Below are 14,602 nucleotides of genomic sequence, written 5' to 3'. Positions count from 1 at the left end.
AGTACAGGGGAGGAAATAGAATGGTTGATGCAGGAGAGAGAAGCTGTCTAAACAACGTCCCAGAGCATGTGATCAGTGATGGGATGGGACCTTCAGAGGAAGGAGTTAGAAAGTGAATTTGCCAAATAAACAATTTGCCGAGTTATGGATTCATGTCAACTAATTTCTATTAAATATTTATTACTGTGACAGCAAATAGTACTGCATGGGTTGGTGTTAACGGATCTCAAGGGTAATTTTTTCTTTGATGTTTCAGTTTCATTTCAGTTCAGAGTACATCATTTTGGTTTTTCTCCAGCTTTTGTTTCTCTCCGACAGGTTTAGTTCAGCTTTGCCGTCTGATGTGCAGATCCTGCTCAGTCACACATCAGATTGTGGTGTAATTCTCACTTGAGAGGCACGGAACACCTCTCAATGTTTAAAACATGTCAAAAACATTTATGTGATCGTGGTGGATATGTTAAGAGAGTTTTAAAAGGCAAAAGACTGTCACAAAAATGGTTTCGATGATGGAAACCTGTTCTGTCATTTATAAGAATATCCTTGGCATAGCAGATCCATAGAATACTCTTTGCTGAAACACAAAGACATCCTCATTTTAAGATATAAAAACCCTCAGAACACACTAAACTTCAGTTTAGCCATGACGAAACAGCCGCAGCCAATGTAAATCTGACCTAAAACTGAACTTTTTAAATTGAAACTAAAACCTCAAACGGAACCATTCAAACATCACATGTTTCCAGAAGCTGTCTTCCAAACAGACTGTTGTAACTGACAGAATGAGTTAAAAGAAACATGTTTTGTTGTTGTTTTTAAGTAGAGAAACGCCGTAATTTTGGCCATTTAGGGACTTCACCATTCAGCAAAAATGGTCAGTTGTAGAAATTAGTGAATTGGCTTCGAGCTGGTAATAACAAAACATTACATGTCCTGTATCTAGGGTTGGTTTTATAATTACCTTTAAATGTTCAGAAGTATGCTTATACATTCTTTTCTACCTGTGATGCATTTCACTGTAAGATAAGAAAATTTCCATGGCTTATAAGGAATGGAGACCAGATTTGAATTCAGCTTGTTTGGGAAGAAGCTGGTGGGCATGGAAACGGTGTATATTTAGATTAAAAAAATAAAAAGGTTCCCACTGTTGCCAGATGCTGTCTCAGCACATCACTCTGCTGGAATCTTGCCCCAGGCTTAAAGCAAGCTGCCATTCTAACTACATACACATTGCAGGGAAGTTGAGCGAAGGAGCCATGTTCTAGAATATATGGCCCCATGTGCCTGGCATTCAGAAGTCCTTCTCTGCCCTGCAAAAGACAGCTGTAACTAGGCAATCCCTTTGCACACTCTATCCATGGAACTGTTTATTTTCTTTCAGTTTTTTTCTTTGTAATTTTCATGTTCTGATAATCTTTCCTTTCTTTCTTTTTAAAACAGAAACCTGTATTTGTGTTTAGTTTACTTACTCATGGGTTACTTTCAGTGGTTCCCAAATTAATTTATATGCCTTCATGTTGTGGATGGAAAAGGGGCCACATATTAACCTGACAAGCTCAGGAGACTGACAATAACCACATAAGATGGTATGAGCATAAAAAATGTCATAACTAAGTGGGCCATGGCAGGAAGTTGTATCTTTAGCTTCCTTCATAAAATTAATCTGTGCCTTTTCAGTGGGCCTGTCTGTTGTCTTTTTGCACCTAAGATAACATCTTTGAAATGTCAGTAATCCTTTTTCCAGACCAGAGCTGGAAACTGCAGAATTCTTCATTATTATACTTGTCTCCTGATTACCATCTCTATGTGCTGAACGTTAACTATCCTGCACCCACCTGTGTAAAAGAAGTACCTGTCTCTCCAATTTACTTTTATCCAATCCCAGAGATTTCCCGGCTTTGCTTTCTCCCAGCCCCTTAATCTATCAGCAATGGGTTTCATGCAACCTTCTCCTTTGATTTTATGAGTAAAATAAGCTGCAAACCGCCATTTTGTGGAGCATTTTCTCAATCCATTGAGATTTTGCTTCCTGGCAATTGTCAGTTTGGCTCTTATAAACTTTTATAAGCTTTCTCTTAGGCTGGATGTTTTTCGTAGACAGTGTGTTCCATAAAATAAAAAGCATCACTATTTGTTTCTTCTGGTTTTGGTTACTAAGGTTGAGAACTTCCTAAAAAAAATTTGATTGTATTCTTTGATAGAGAGATGTTTCAGCTTGTTCCCCAAGATGTTCTTTTTCAGGCGGATGGACATAGAAAAGACACCCTGGAGCTGGTAAAATTTGATTATTTATTCTTAAAACCTGATAAATAGAAAACCATCTGATAAGTTTAGTTGTGTTTCCCTGTTTAGAACTTCTAATAGTATATATTTCCTTGAGTTTTTAGCTTTCACAATGATTTAAATATTTTGGGACTTATTTTTTGTATTAGCTAAGCAAGAAGAACTTTTAAGACTCCACATGTTTGTGCTATGGGCTCCTCCCGTCCCCTAATCCCCCTCTCCCGGAATTGTACTAACAAATTCCAGATGAACTATGGAGAAAACACCAGAAGAAATTAGCTCAGTCTTTTTTATTCAAAGCCAATTGGCTCTATGTGTAAACACATTTATTCTAAACATTTTTGGTTTTGTTTTTAATTCAGAATAAATATGTGCTTCTTGTAATAGAGCAACCAAAAAGAGAACTCTTAAAACTGTGATATATTCCTGCCTCCACAACCACCTCCTGAAGTAACAGTATAAAAAATCTTTTTCATTCCCTTCCCCGTTCTGTACTATTACACTCCAGTTTCATTTTCTGATCCGTTTTATTCTAATTCTTTGCTTTCATCACTTACACCTAACTTTGTATCAATCAAAAATAAGATTTTTTTTCAAATAAACACTATCAGCCCAGCATAAAAGTTTTCCATTTACAATGTCTCCTTGGCCAACAGACATATGAAAAGATGCTTGACATCACTAATCATCAGAGAGATGCAAATTAAAACCACCATGAGATACCACTTCACACCTGTCAAAATGGCTATGACCAATAAATCAACAAACAAGCATTAGTGAGGATGTGGAGAAAAGGGAGCCCTCCTGCACTATTTGTGGGAATGTAAACTGGTACAGGCACTATGGAAAACAGTATGGAGGTTCCTCAAAAAATTAAAAATAGAGGGCCGGCCGAGTGGCGCGATGGTTAAGAACTCGCTTGGGATGCCAGAGGGCCCCGGTTCGGATCCCACATATGAGGGCCAGTGACACTGCCCTCCAAGCTAAGATGCTGAACAACAGCTCAACCTGGAGCTGGACTGCCATGAGTCGCCAGCGACGGCGTGGGCTGCAGTCCCTGTGGCAGTGGATTGCCATGGGCTACCGTGTGTGGCCAGCAGCCAGCGTGAGCGGCCAGCAGCCAGCGTGAGCGGCCAGCAGCCGCAGTGAGCGGCCGTCCAAAAAGCCGGCGACTGATCTGCCTCGCCAGAGAAGAGCGCAATGATGGTGCCAACTTGGGCCAGTGAAGCAACGTTCTCCACAACTAGGCTGAAGAACAAAAGGGCAGCAACTTGTCTGTTCCCCTTCCCCCAACTCCCCAGCACTGTTCCCATCCCCACAATTCCCCAATAAAAAATCTTTAAAAAAAAAAATTTAAAAATAGAACTACCTTATGACTCAGCAATTCCACTTCTGGGTATTTATCTGAAGAAAACAGAAATACTAATTTGAAAGACATATGCACCCTTATGTTTACTGCAGCTTTCTTTACAATAGCCAAGACATAGAAGAAACCTAGGTGTCCATCAATAGATGATTGGATAAAGAAGAGGTGGTACAATTATACGATAGAATATTACTCAGCCATAAAAGAGAATGAAATCTTACCATTTGTGACAACATGGCTGGAGCTAGGGGGTATTATGCTGAGTGAAATAAATCAGACAGAGAAAGACAAATATCATATGATCTCACTTATATGTGGAGTGTAAAAAACAAAATAAATGAATAAACAAAACAGAAAAAGACCCATAGATATAGAGAAAAAGATGATGGATGCCAAAGGTGGGGGATGGGAATGAATAAATGTTTCCTTCCGATTTTTAACTTGTATCTTTACAAAGTCACAGTAGGTGCTGACTTATCAGCCAGGCACCCTGCTAACTGCTAACAGACATCCTTTTATTTATCTCTCCCAAGAAAACATTGACAGTAGATTTTACAATCACCTTTGATAGATGAGGAAGGTAAGATTCTGAGGCACGAAATGACTTAACTATGTTTAAAAAACAAAACAAAACGATAACAGGCCCAAAATGGAGTCACTTGTGTTCAACCCCACATCACCAAACCAAGACTTAATACCTAACTTAATTACATTTTTTGGCCTCCCTCAGGATGGGAACCCTAAACTAGTCAATCTGGAATTTCCTGGTCAGCACTGGTGATGTCATCTGCCTGATAAACCCTTGTGGTCCCCTAAAGGAAAGTAACCTTGTAATAACCAACCCCCCCCCCACACACACACACACACTTTTTGTCTGGTGTAGGGGTCGGCAAACTGCGGCTTGCAAGCCACATGCAGCTCTTTGGGTACATTCTGTCTCAAAAGTTTGCCGACCCCTGGTCTAATATAAATTCCTTGTTCTCACTTCCTTCTGTAATACAAACATCTTCCATTTAGTACAGCTCTTCTGAGCTCCTTTCTATTTGCTAGTTGGGAACCTGTTCGATTCATGAATCATTGAATAAAGCCAATAAGATCTTTTAAATTTACTCAGTTGAATTTTGTTTTTTAACACCTTGGTACACAGTTAACATATGGTTGAGTTGGGACTCAAACCCTGGTTTGCATATACGGATATAAAATTGAGTGTTTTTTATCTTTATTTTGTTTAATAATACCTCATAAGCATGTTTCCATTTTTTAATACTCAACTAATTTCTTCATTTAAAAAATGTTGACTACAAGACTACTATGTGCTGGTATGAAATCTAATCAATACAATGGCTGCGTGGCTATTCAAAGGTTCTAGAATGTACCACCCCAAAATATACCTCTTTGGCTTATGGAGTATTTTGAGCTAAAGGCCATTGAGAACTGGCACATGCAGGTAAAGCTCTAAAATCAGGGCACATGTTTTTTTGTAAGGGAAATTTACATAAACAAAGGAAAATGTTCACGTGTTGAGATGACTTCCTCTTAATAGCTTAATGGAGAAGGCACCCACTTAAATTTGCATAACAAACCTTACTAAACAACCCTGTGTGCCTTACTTTTCCTGGTCACCATCCCAACTAGCTTCCCCTGTCCAGAATGAGCTAGCATTTGTACTGGGTCATGGACACAACAGTGAACAAGACTGGGAAGGGCCTCAGCCCCATGAAATGGGGAAGGCCAACGGTAAATGAGTAGGGAGTCAATAAGGAGTCTGAGTTAAGATGGTGATGAGAAATGACACACTGGGTGAGAGACAAGATGGGGGGGCCATTTGCAGGGGGAGGGGTTAGGGGTGGTCTGTCTGGGCTGTGACTCACCTCTGGGGTGAAGCTTGAGTGCTGAGGGGGCAGAGTGTGTGTGTGTGTGTGTGTGTGTGTGTGTGTGTGTGTGTGTGTGTGTAGCACTTCACAGGGCGTGTGATGCAGGGCCTTGTAACCCTGGGGAAAGACAATGTTCTTGACCCTAAAGCGGTGGGGACTCGCTAGTCCAGCTTCCCCTTTAGAGGCCTGGGGCTGCCTGCAGGGTGGGGTGCAAGTGAAAAAAGGGGCAGAAGTGGGGCAGAGAGGCCCTTTGGGGGCTGAAGTCATTTACAAGAGGAGAGGGAAGGGTGTCTGAGTGGATGAGAGAAGCTGACAGACACCAGGTGAGCTGAGGAGAAAGGAGTGGCAGACCTTGAGGGGTGCTGGCTTCTGGGGTGTAAGGAAGTGGGCTCCCTGAGGCAATCTTCCCACCCCAGCTTTTGCTCCTCCCTCTCCAGAAGGGCCCAGGTCACTAAGGAGGCAAAACTGGGGAGGAGAGAGGAGACTTGTGGAAACAAGCCTCACCAGGTGCCACTGTTCTGCTCCACCATCTCCACCCTTCCCAGGTCCCTGCTGAGCCCAACTCCTCCCATCTCACTGGGGCAGGGTCCCTAAAGCTACCAGCTGGAACCTCACCGCCACAGGTCCAATATATGGGTGAGCTCTCCCTCGCCTTCCCTCCACTTCACTCTTCTCGCTATTCCACCCCTGCAGCCCTCCATGTTGCCAAATCCATCTGCAGCTTCTCCGGTTTTATCCTCCTCAACTTCCCAGCAGTACTGGAAAAACATCACCACATCCAATTGTTAAAAAACTCTTTAGCATTTCTTCTGCAACTCCTTCCTCTTTACTATCATTTATTCTCCTTGGACCTTGCTGTTCACGGACCTGGGCTGGTTCCTTCTCCCCAACCTGACCTCTAAAAGTGAATGTCCACAGCCTTTCCCTTGGTTAAGTTTATTTGGCCCCATAGCTTTATGCACAATCCATATGCCCAGTCTCTCCATGCTTCTATCCTAGGTCAGACCTCACCCCAAGCTCCCTCATCTCATCTATCCAGCTGCCCACTTGACACCTTGATGTCTGCTTAGTGTGCAAGGTTGTGGTAGCCAGACTCCAAGGTGGCCCTCAAAATCCTTGCCTTCTGGTATTCCTGTGCTCCCCTAGTCCCTTCCTCCCTGTCCTTTGGGACTGTGGAGTCCTGTGGAATCAGCAGTGTGTGACTTCTGAGTTTGTGACAATGAGTGACTTCTGAGGGCACTGCAGCTTTTCTGTTGATTTCTTGGATAACTTGCTCTGGAGGAAACTGGTCACCATGTTGTGAGGACATGCAAGCAGCTCTAGGAAGAAGCAGTTGGAGAAGAACTGAAAAATTACCCACCAAGAGCCTACACTAACTTGCCAGGCGTGAGAGTGAGCCACCTTAGGAGCAGACACTATAGCACCAGTCAAGCCTTCAGATAACTGCAGTCTTATGAGACATCTCAAGCTAGAGCCGCCCAAGTTGTTCCCAAACGACCAAACCACAGAAACTGTGAGAGACCATAAGTGATTATTGTTGTTTTAAATCACCAAGTTTTGGGGTAAGTTGTTTTGCCAGGATAGATAACTACGGTAATACATTGACCTATCACAGTTCAAGTGGAATTCTTGAGTCCCCATCCCCAACCAAAATTGCATATCGATCACACTGTTTCATGAAACTCCATCTGATTTTTCTGCCATCCACTCTGTTTCTCCAGTCAGGAATTCATGAATAATTTTTTTAATTACTTTTTTTTTTAATTGGGGAATTGGGGGAGGGGAACAGTGTTGGGGAATTGGGGAAGAGGATCAGCCAAGTTATTGTTCTTCAGTCTTAGTTGTGGAGGGTGCCAGTCGCCATCTGGCTGCCTATCAGCAGCTCATGGCCTCTAAGCTCAAGGTGCTGTGTCCAATCTTAGTTGCGGGTGGGCATAGCCACCATCCCATGCGGGAGTCAAACCAGCAGACTTGTTGTTAAGAGCGCATGCTCTTATCCACTGAGCCATCTGGGAGGCAGCTCAGCTCAAGGTGCCGAGTTCAGTCTTAGTTGCTGGCAGGTGTAGCCCACTATCAAACAGGCAGTCTTGTTGTTAGGAGCATGTGCTCTCACCAGCTGAGCCATCCTGCCACCTGTTGGCAGCTCAGTGGCAGCTCAGCTTGAGCGCAGCATCACTGGCCCATGTGGGAATCGAACCAGCAGCCTTGTTGCTCAGAGCTTGAGCTCTTAAGCTAACTCTTAACCAACTGAGCTACTCGGCCGGCCCAAAAAATCTTAACCGATTTTCCTTTCCTCTGCCCACCAACTAATCCAAGTGTGGTCAGTCCTATGTACAAATGGTATCTATCAAATTCTCTATCATCGTGGTTCCACCCTAGTCCAAGAAACCATCATCTCTCACCTGGACAAACATGTAACTGGTTTCCCTACTTCCAGTCTTGGGTTTCCTCTACAATCCATTCTCCATACTACAATAAGAGGGAAGGTTTTTATCCGCATCTCTGATCATGCTGTACATTATCCCTCTGAATTGAAACTTTTCCATGGTTTTTCATCACTCTGAAGATAAAAAACAACTTCCTCAAGAGTTTCAGAATCCTTTTATGTTGTGACTTCTGATGGTCCTCTTCATTTTGGTTTTGATGTCCAGTTTTTGGATCCCAAGGAAGATGGTACATTTTTTTCATGTTTTTCAACATTTGAGAATTCTTTCTTTTCTTCTCTTCCTCCTCCGCCCTTCCTCCTCCACCTTCTCCTCCTCTTCCCCCCTCCTCCTCCCTTTCTGCCTCCTCTTCCTCTTCCTTCTCTTTCTCCTCCTCCTTCATCCTGTCTTCTCTATACCTTTTGCTGCAATTCTATTTTAAAGTTCTTTTCTTTTTTAGCCTCATGGCACTCTGCATGTTTAATGCCTAAATTATACAGGCTTTTAACTTTGAATCTAGATTTTGTGATACTTTTACTCAGTTGTCCGTTAAGTCTTATTTATGATAGAGTTTTCCCTTGACCCTCACTTTTCAGTGTTTGTGGAGACAGACTTGTTATCTTTTCTATCCACTGGCTTCTTTGTTCAGTTTCATGGAACAGTCCCCACTCCTACAATTATCAAAATATTCACCTTGTTGTCTTATGGTAAAGTGAGCAAAGGAGCACTCTACCTACTGCAAACATTTCCTTCCATCCTCTATGCAGTGTCTTTCAGCAACCAATTGATACAAGCAAGACCTGGACCAGAACCTGAACACAAAAAAGGGTTCCATTGGAGGTGATATTTCTGAGAAAAAATCAAACCATCTCTGAAAACTGGCTGTTCGGATGTCAGCTTGGTTCTAGTGGCCAAGTAAAACGCAGAACAGCCACCCACCATGGAATTTCCCCTTGATTAATAACCTATGAGTGCTTGGATCAAGTCCAAGCTCCATATACACTGACATCCAACTCAGGAAAGGAACGGTTTTCCCAGAAACAGCACAACACAGTCAGTATTCTGGGGACATCCATTTTTAAACTAAGAAAATATTTAATACTTACTAGCCATCTGTTTATAGATTCAACCCTATGGGGTCATGTTCATAACTGGGTTTTCTGCAAGTGAAAATCTTGGTGTCCTCATTTTGAGATGAGTTGAGTGTTTGTTCCAAATGCCTACCATGGCCTATGGCACACAGTTTTCCTTATGTATGAAGGTTTCAAATGTTGGTACATAATGGCAATCTACTCACAGGCACATCTGTTGAACTAAATTACACATGTTGAAAGAATAACTCAAACAGTGCATACATTTGCACTCTTATTTCGCTGCATCTAACTTTATAAAGCCCTACATGCATGCATTCAAAGGAGCTGTGTGTTTTTTTTCCAATGGCTGCCTTAGGTAACAGTGACCATTATTGTACAAACACCTCTGCAAGGCAAGTCTCATAGCCTCTCGACTTCCAACCAGATTGTCCCGCTTAAGCCCTTTCTACATGGAAATTTTGGAGTTCCATCTGCTTGTAGGTCCTCAAAAAGAATTGGGTGTGTATCTACAAAGTGATGGAATCTTCTGAGGGGTTCTTAGTGTGGGACAGGATAAGATTTCCCTGTGATAAATCTACTCTTGATGCTTGTGAGGATAATTAATTGAAGACCAGGGATGTTGGGCCCAGTGAGGAGATGGTAACAGGACACAGGAGGGAGATGATTGTGTGGGTGAGATAGGGCAGTCAGGGAGATGGAGAGGTGTCTATCAATAAAGAATCATGGCCATGTTTCTTCATTACATTTCATCTACGACTGCTTTCATGGCAGAGTTGAGTAGTTGAGTCAGAAACCAGGTGGCCCACAAAGCCTAAAATATTTACTATGTAGCTCTTAACAGAAAAAAATTGCCCACCCCAACTACAGTCTAACAATTCAGAACTTTGAGTGGACACAGTTTTGAGGAAAATTCCATAGAGCTCTTCCCAACATAGCTGGTACCCCAAAAATCCTCTAAATTGAGTCACTATGGTTTGTTGGCTGTCTTGAGGAGGGTGGAATTTATCTAAAGAGTAACAGGAATTGGCTGAAAGGGTCAGCAGGGGGTGGCTTGGCCATATTTTCCTTTGAGAAGGAAGAATAAGTAGGGTTGTTTGGCAGTAACTTAAGCGAGAGATAAATAGGGTGGGTTGGTATAAAACCTATTTCTGGGTAGAATCAACAAGACTTAGGGATCAACTGGCTACAGGGCTGTGGAGATGGGAAGTCAGCATTGATGTTCATGTTCTTTTGAGAACAAACAAGGGGCCTTTCTCAGGCATGGTGAGTAAAATAAAATATATTACTAGAATTGATTTTAAGTGTTCCTTTTTTCCTTTTAAAGTCATGGCTACTAGAAAATTTTAACTTATACATATGGCTTGAGTTATATTTCTATTGAGCAATGCTGGTCTAAAGAGAATCATGACCCAACTTTCTGATTGACTAGGTTCTTATAAATGACGTGACCATGTTGAAATGTATGAGTGTTAGTTTGTTTTGTTTTGTTTTATAATGTATGAAGGTGAAATTCACATACCATAAAATAAACTATTTTAAAGAGAATGATTCAGTGGTATTTAGTGCGTTCACAATGTTGTGCAGCCACCATCTCATTCCAAGATATTTTTGTCACCCCAAAGTGAAACCCCTGAACCCACTAAGCAGTCACCCCACCATCCACCTTCCTCCAGCCCCTGGCATGTGCATTTGTGTGAAGCTTAGGAAAAGGTTTGGGGTAGGGAGAGAAATTGGAGAATCAGTGGGCAGATGTGAGTGTGGCAGGGAGAATGTGGACAGAAAAGAGCCTGGGACCGAATGTGGAGAAAATATTCAGAGACCAGAGGACCCTGCATTAGGGTCTTTTATATCTATTATTTCTTAGGGGAATAATTCGGAAAACTATCAACCCAAACAGGTCTTAGTCAGTAATTCAAATCCATGGTCCTCAAACTTGAGCAAGCATCATACATACCTCGTCTATTCATTAAATTCTGCAGTGGGGCCTGAAAAATTGGATTTCTAACAAGTTCCCAGATAGTGCTGATGCCACTGGCCAAAGGGACTAACACTACAGGAGCACTGTACAAATAGATGATGGTTAGTCTGTATCTCACTCATCCTACCCATTATTTCTTTCATCCTCCTCATTCACCTTCAATTCATTAAATTCTCCAAGTCATGCTTTTCTCCTGGGGTTGGATTTTCAGTGGGCAAGAAGATGCTCTGAAATCAGGAACCACACCTGGGCGGGGGGTGGGGCGGATGGTGGGCTTCAGTCCTCCTGAAGTCTCCCATCCCCCGCCAGGCAATCTTATGTGTTATGCTTTGTTCTGCTCTGTACCTGCAGTTCTGCAGCAGGCTCTTCCGTTGCCGTGGAAACTGCTGGCTGGCGTGGGCGCAGAGACAGCAGTGGCCTTGGCAGAAAGCTTTAGAGACTGGAATTTTCCAGACTGTAGAGGTAAACATGCAAGGTTTTAAAAAAAAACATCCCAGCATGTCATTGTCAAGTTTCTATGCTTGAAAGAGGGAGCAAGAAGTCTCATTACACGAGTGGGACAAACTCTTCAACGAGGGTCAGGAATCTAGGGAGAGAGCGTTCGATTCCAGTAGAGGTGTGCTCACATGGCTGCCCTTGTTAATTGAATTATGGCTGGTGGAACTCAAAGCAATAACCCAGAGCTGTAAAGAAGCAAAGAAAGGTCATTTCAAACAAGGGAATGAGGGAGCTATCACTGGGAGATGTAACTGACAGCTTGGAGGTGGTCTATCCATGGCATCGTAGCCTCGTTTTTTTCGTGTTTTCCTTTCATTATGCAATGATCAGGGTCTTGAGATGTATTCATGTTGAACAGGTAGCTTTAAGCCATTCATTTAAATGGCTACACGGTATTGTATTGCATGGATACCTCTATTTTATATATGCATTCTCTTGTTGGTGAACTTTTAGATTCCACACCAGTGCCCCCACCCCAGGTATGTGCTCTTACAAACAACACTCAAGAAGTTGGCACACAACTTATTCATTTGTCAGATAATCAATGTTGCAATGTCCATTGTTCACATATGGGAGAGGATTTATTTGTCCAGTAGTAGAACCAGTGGCTGGTAGGGAATTCATACTTTCAATCAATCTACTAATAATTAAGATCACGAGCTTGCCACCTGCACTTACATTAGCAGCACTGTACAGACAGCCCAGTAAGGTTTTATAACCTTGGTATATCATTGTCTCACAGCTGTGTTTGTGTTAACATGTGGCAGTATCCTGCAGAGTGACGTTCATTATTGTTGCTGCGTGTTTTTATGTGTCGTTGCGAGAATGCCTGAGCTTGAATTACAGCAACGAACAAACATTAGATTCTTTGTTAAACTTATCAAGAGTGGAAGTGAAATCAGGGACATGTTAGTCCAAGTTAATGGGGATGATGCCATGAAAAAAACGGCAGTGTACAAATGGATTAAACGTTTTTCTGAGGGGAGAGAACATGTCACTGATGAAAAGAGGTCGGGGGGCCAGTAACGAGCAGAACTGATGAAAACATTGCAAAAATTTGTCAAATTGTGTGTCAAAATTGTCGACTGACTGTGAGAAGCATAGCAGACTGAGTAAACATCAATAGAGAAACAGTTAAGAAAATCTTAACTGAAAACCTTGGCATGAGAAAGGTGTGTGCAAAAATGGTACTGAAGGAGCTCACGGATGAACAAAAGCAAAGAAGAGTCAAACTTTGCCAAGACCTTTTGGAGAGGCAAGATGATGTTTTGGGCCATGTTATCACTGGTGATGAAACATGGGTGTACCAATATGACCCTGAAACAAACCGTCAAAGTGTACAATGGAAGTCAGCCAATTCTCCATGACCAAAACTGTTCTGTCAGTTCAAATCAAGAGTCAAAACGATGTTGCTAACCTTTTTTGATATCAGAGGGATTATTCATTATGAATTTTACAAACTGAACAAACAGTTAACCAAGTCTACTATTTGGAAGTGCTGAAAAAGCTGCGTGAAAAAGTTAGACGACCTGAACTTTTCGCTAACAATTCATGGCTTTCACATCACAGCAATACACCAGCTCACACGACACTGTCTGTGAGGGAGTTTTTAGCCAGTAAACAAATAACTGTATTGGAACACCCTCCCTGCTCACCTGATCTGGCCCCCAGTGACTTCTTTCTTTACCCAAAGATAAAGGAAATATTGAAAGGAAGACATTTTGATGACATTCAGGACGTCAAGGGGAATATGATGACAGCTCTGATGGCCATTCCAGAAACAGAGTTCCAAAATTGCTTTGAAGGGTGGACTAGGCACTGGTGTTGGTACATAAGTTTTCCAAGGGGAGTACTTAGAAGGTGACCATAGTGATATTCAGCAAGAGGTATGTAGCACTTTTCCTAGGATGAGTTTGTGAACTTAATTGTTAGACCTCGTATATATTATCAAATCACATACCTGATGGTAGTTTATTTGTTTTCTGTTTCTCCCATTAAAAGGTAGCCCCATGAAAGCAGACACTTTTTCTGTCTTTGGTCTCTATTGTTTCTCCAGGAGCTTTTGGAGTGTCGGGTAAGTAGTAGATACTCAATACAGTTTCTAGATAAATAATGAATATAAAAACAATGAACAAATAAATTATTTTTGCCCCAAATTGGGATTGTGGCACATATATGTGTTTTTATCCTTTGTTATAAAAATGTTCTCATATATTAAATATTTTTAAATTAAATGTATTGAGGTAACATTGATAATAACATTATATAAATTTCAGATGTACAATTTTATAATATGATATCTGCATACTCTATTGTGTGCTCACCACCCGAACCCTAGGCTCCTTCTGTCACCATATATTTGACCCCCTAATAAGTATTCTTTTTAGAAAACCATTTGTTTTTAAAGAGTTTTTCTCTTAAAGAGTTAAAAAACTGCCTCACACACGATCACTGCCCAGGTTCTCATCCTTAGGGACACATCTCAGCCCGTTTGCAGTTTCCTGCATTTATAAACATCCTGCAATAAACCCTGTGTGGTGAGTGGCTTCTGTAGGGTCCAGGTGGAGAGGGGTAGATTCCCAGAAATTGAATTATTGGATCAAAGGTTATGTGCATTTTAAACTTTTATAATCACTGCCAAAATGTTTGCCACAAAGGATGAACCAACCCATGCCCACAGCCAGCCTGTGAAGATGGCCATTTTGTCACACTGTGGTCACCCTTGGCTAATATCAGTTTTTTCATCTTTGTCTACTTGATAAGGGAAAAATGATCTTTCATTTTGGTTTCAAAGTCTGGGTTTTGGAACACACGAGAGGTGAAGTGTCCTTTCTTGTCATCTAACTTTTGACCAGGACCAGATCCAGGTTAAGTGGGGCCTGAAGCTTTACAATTAAGGGTTCCCGTTTATGTTTTTTGTTTTTGTTTTGTATTGGGGAACAGCCATGGTCATTGATTACACATTGCTTTCATGCTACAATGGCATAGTTGACAATTTTAGGGAGCACACCGCTCACAGTGGACCATGTGGGGATCAAACCGGCAACCTTGGTGTTATCAGCACCACACTCTAACCAACTGAGCTA

This window comes from Hipposideros armiger, unplaced genomic scaffold (genome assembly GCF_001890085.2).
Source record: "Hipposideros armiger isolate ML-2016 unplaced genomic scaffold, ASM189008v1 scaffold_813, whole genome shotgun sequence".
Classification (NCBI taxonomy): Eukaryota; Metazoa; Chordata; class Mammalia; order Chiroptera; family Hipposideridae; genus Hipposideros; species Hipposideros armiger.
Note: the sequence above shows the minus strand (reverse complement) of the source record.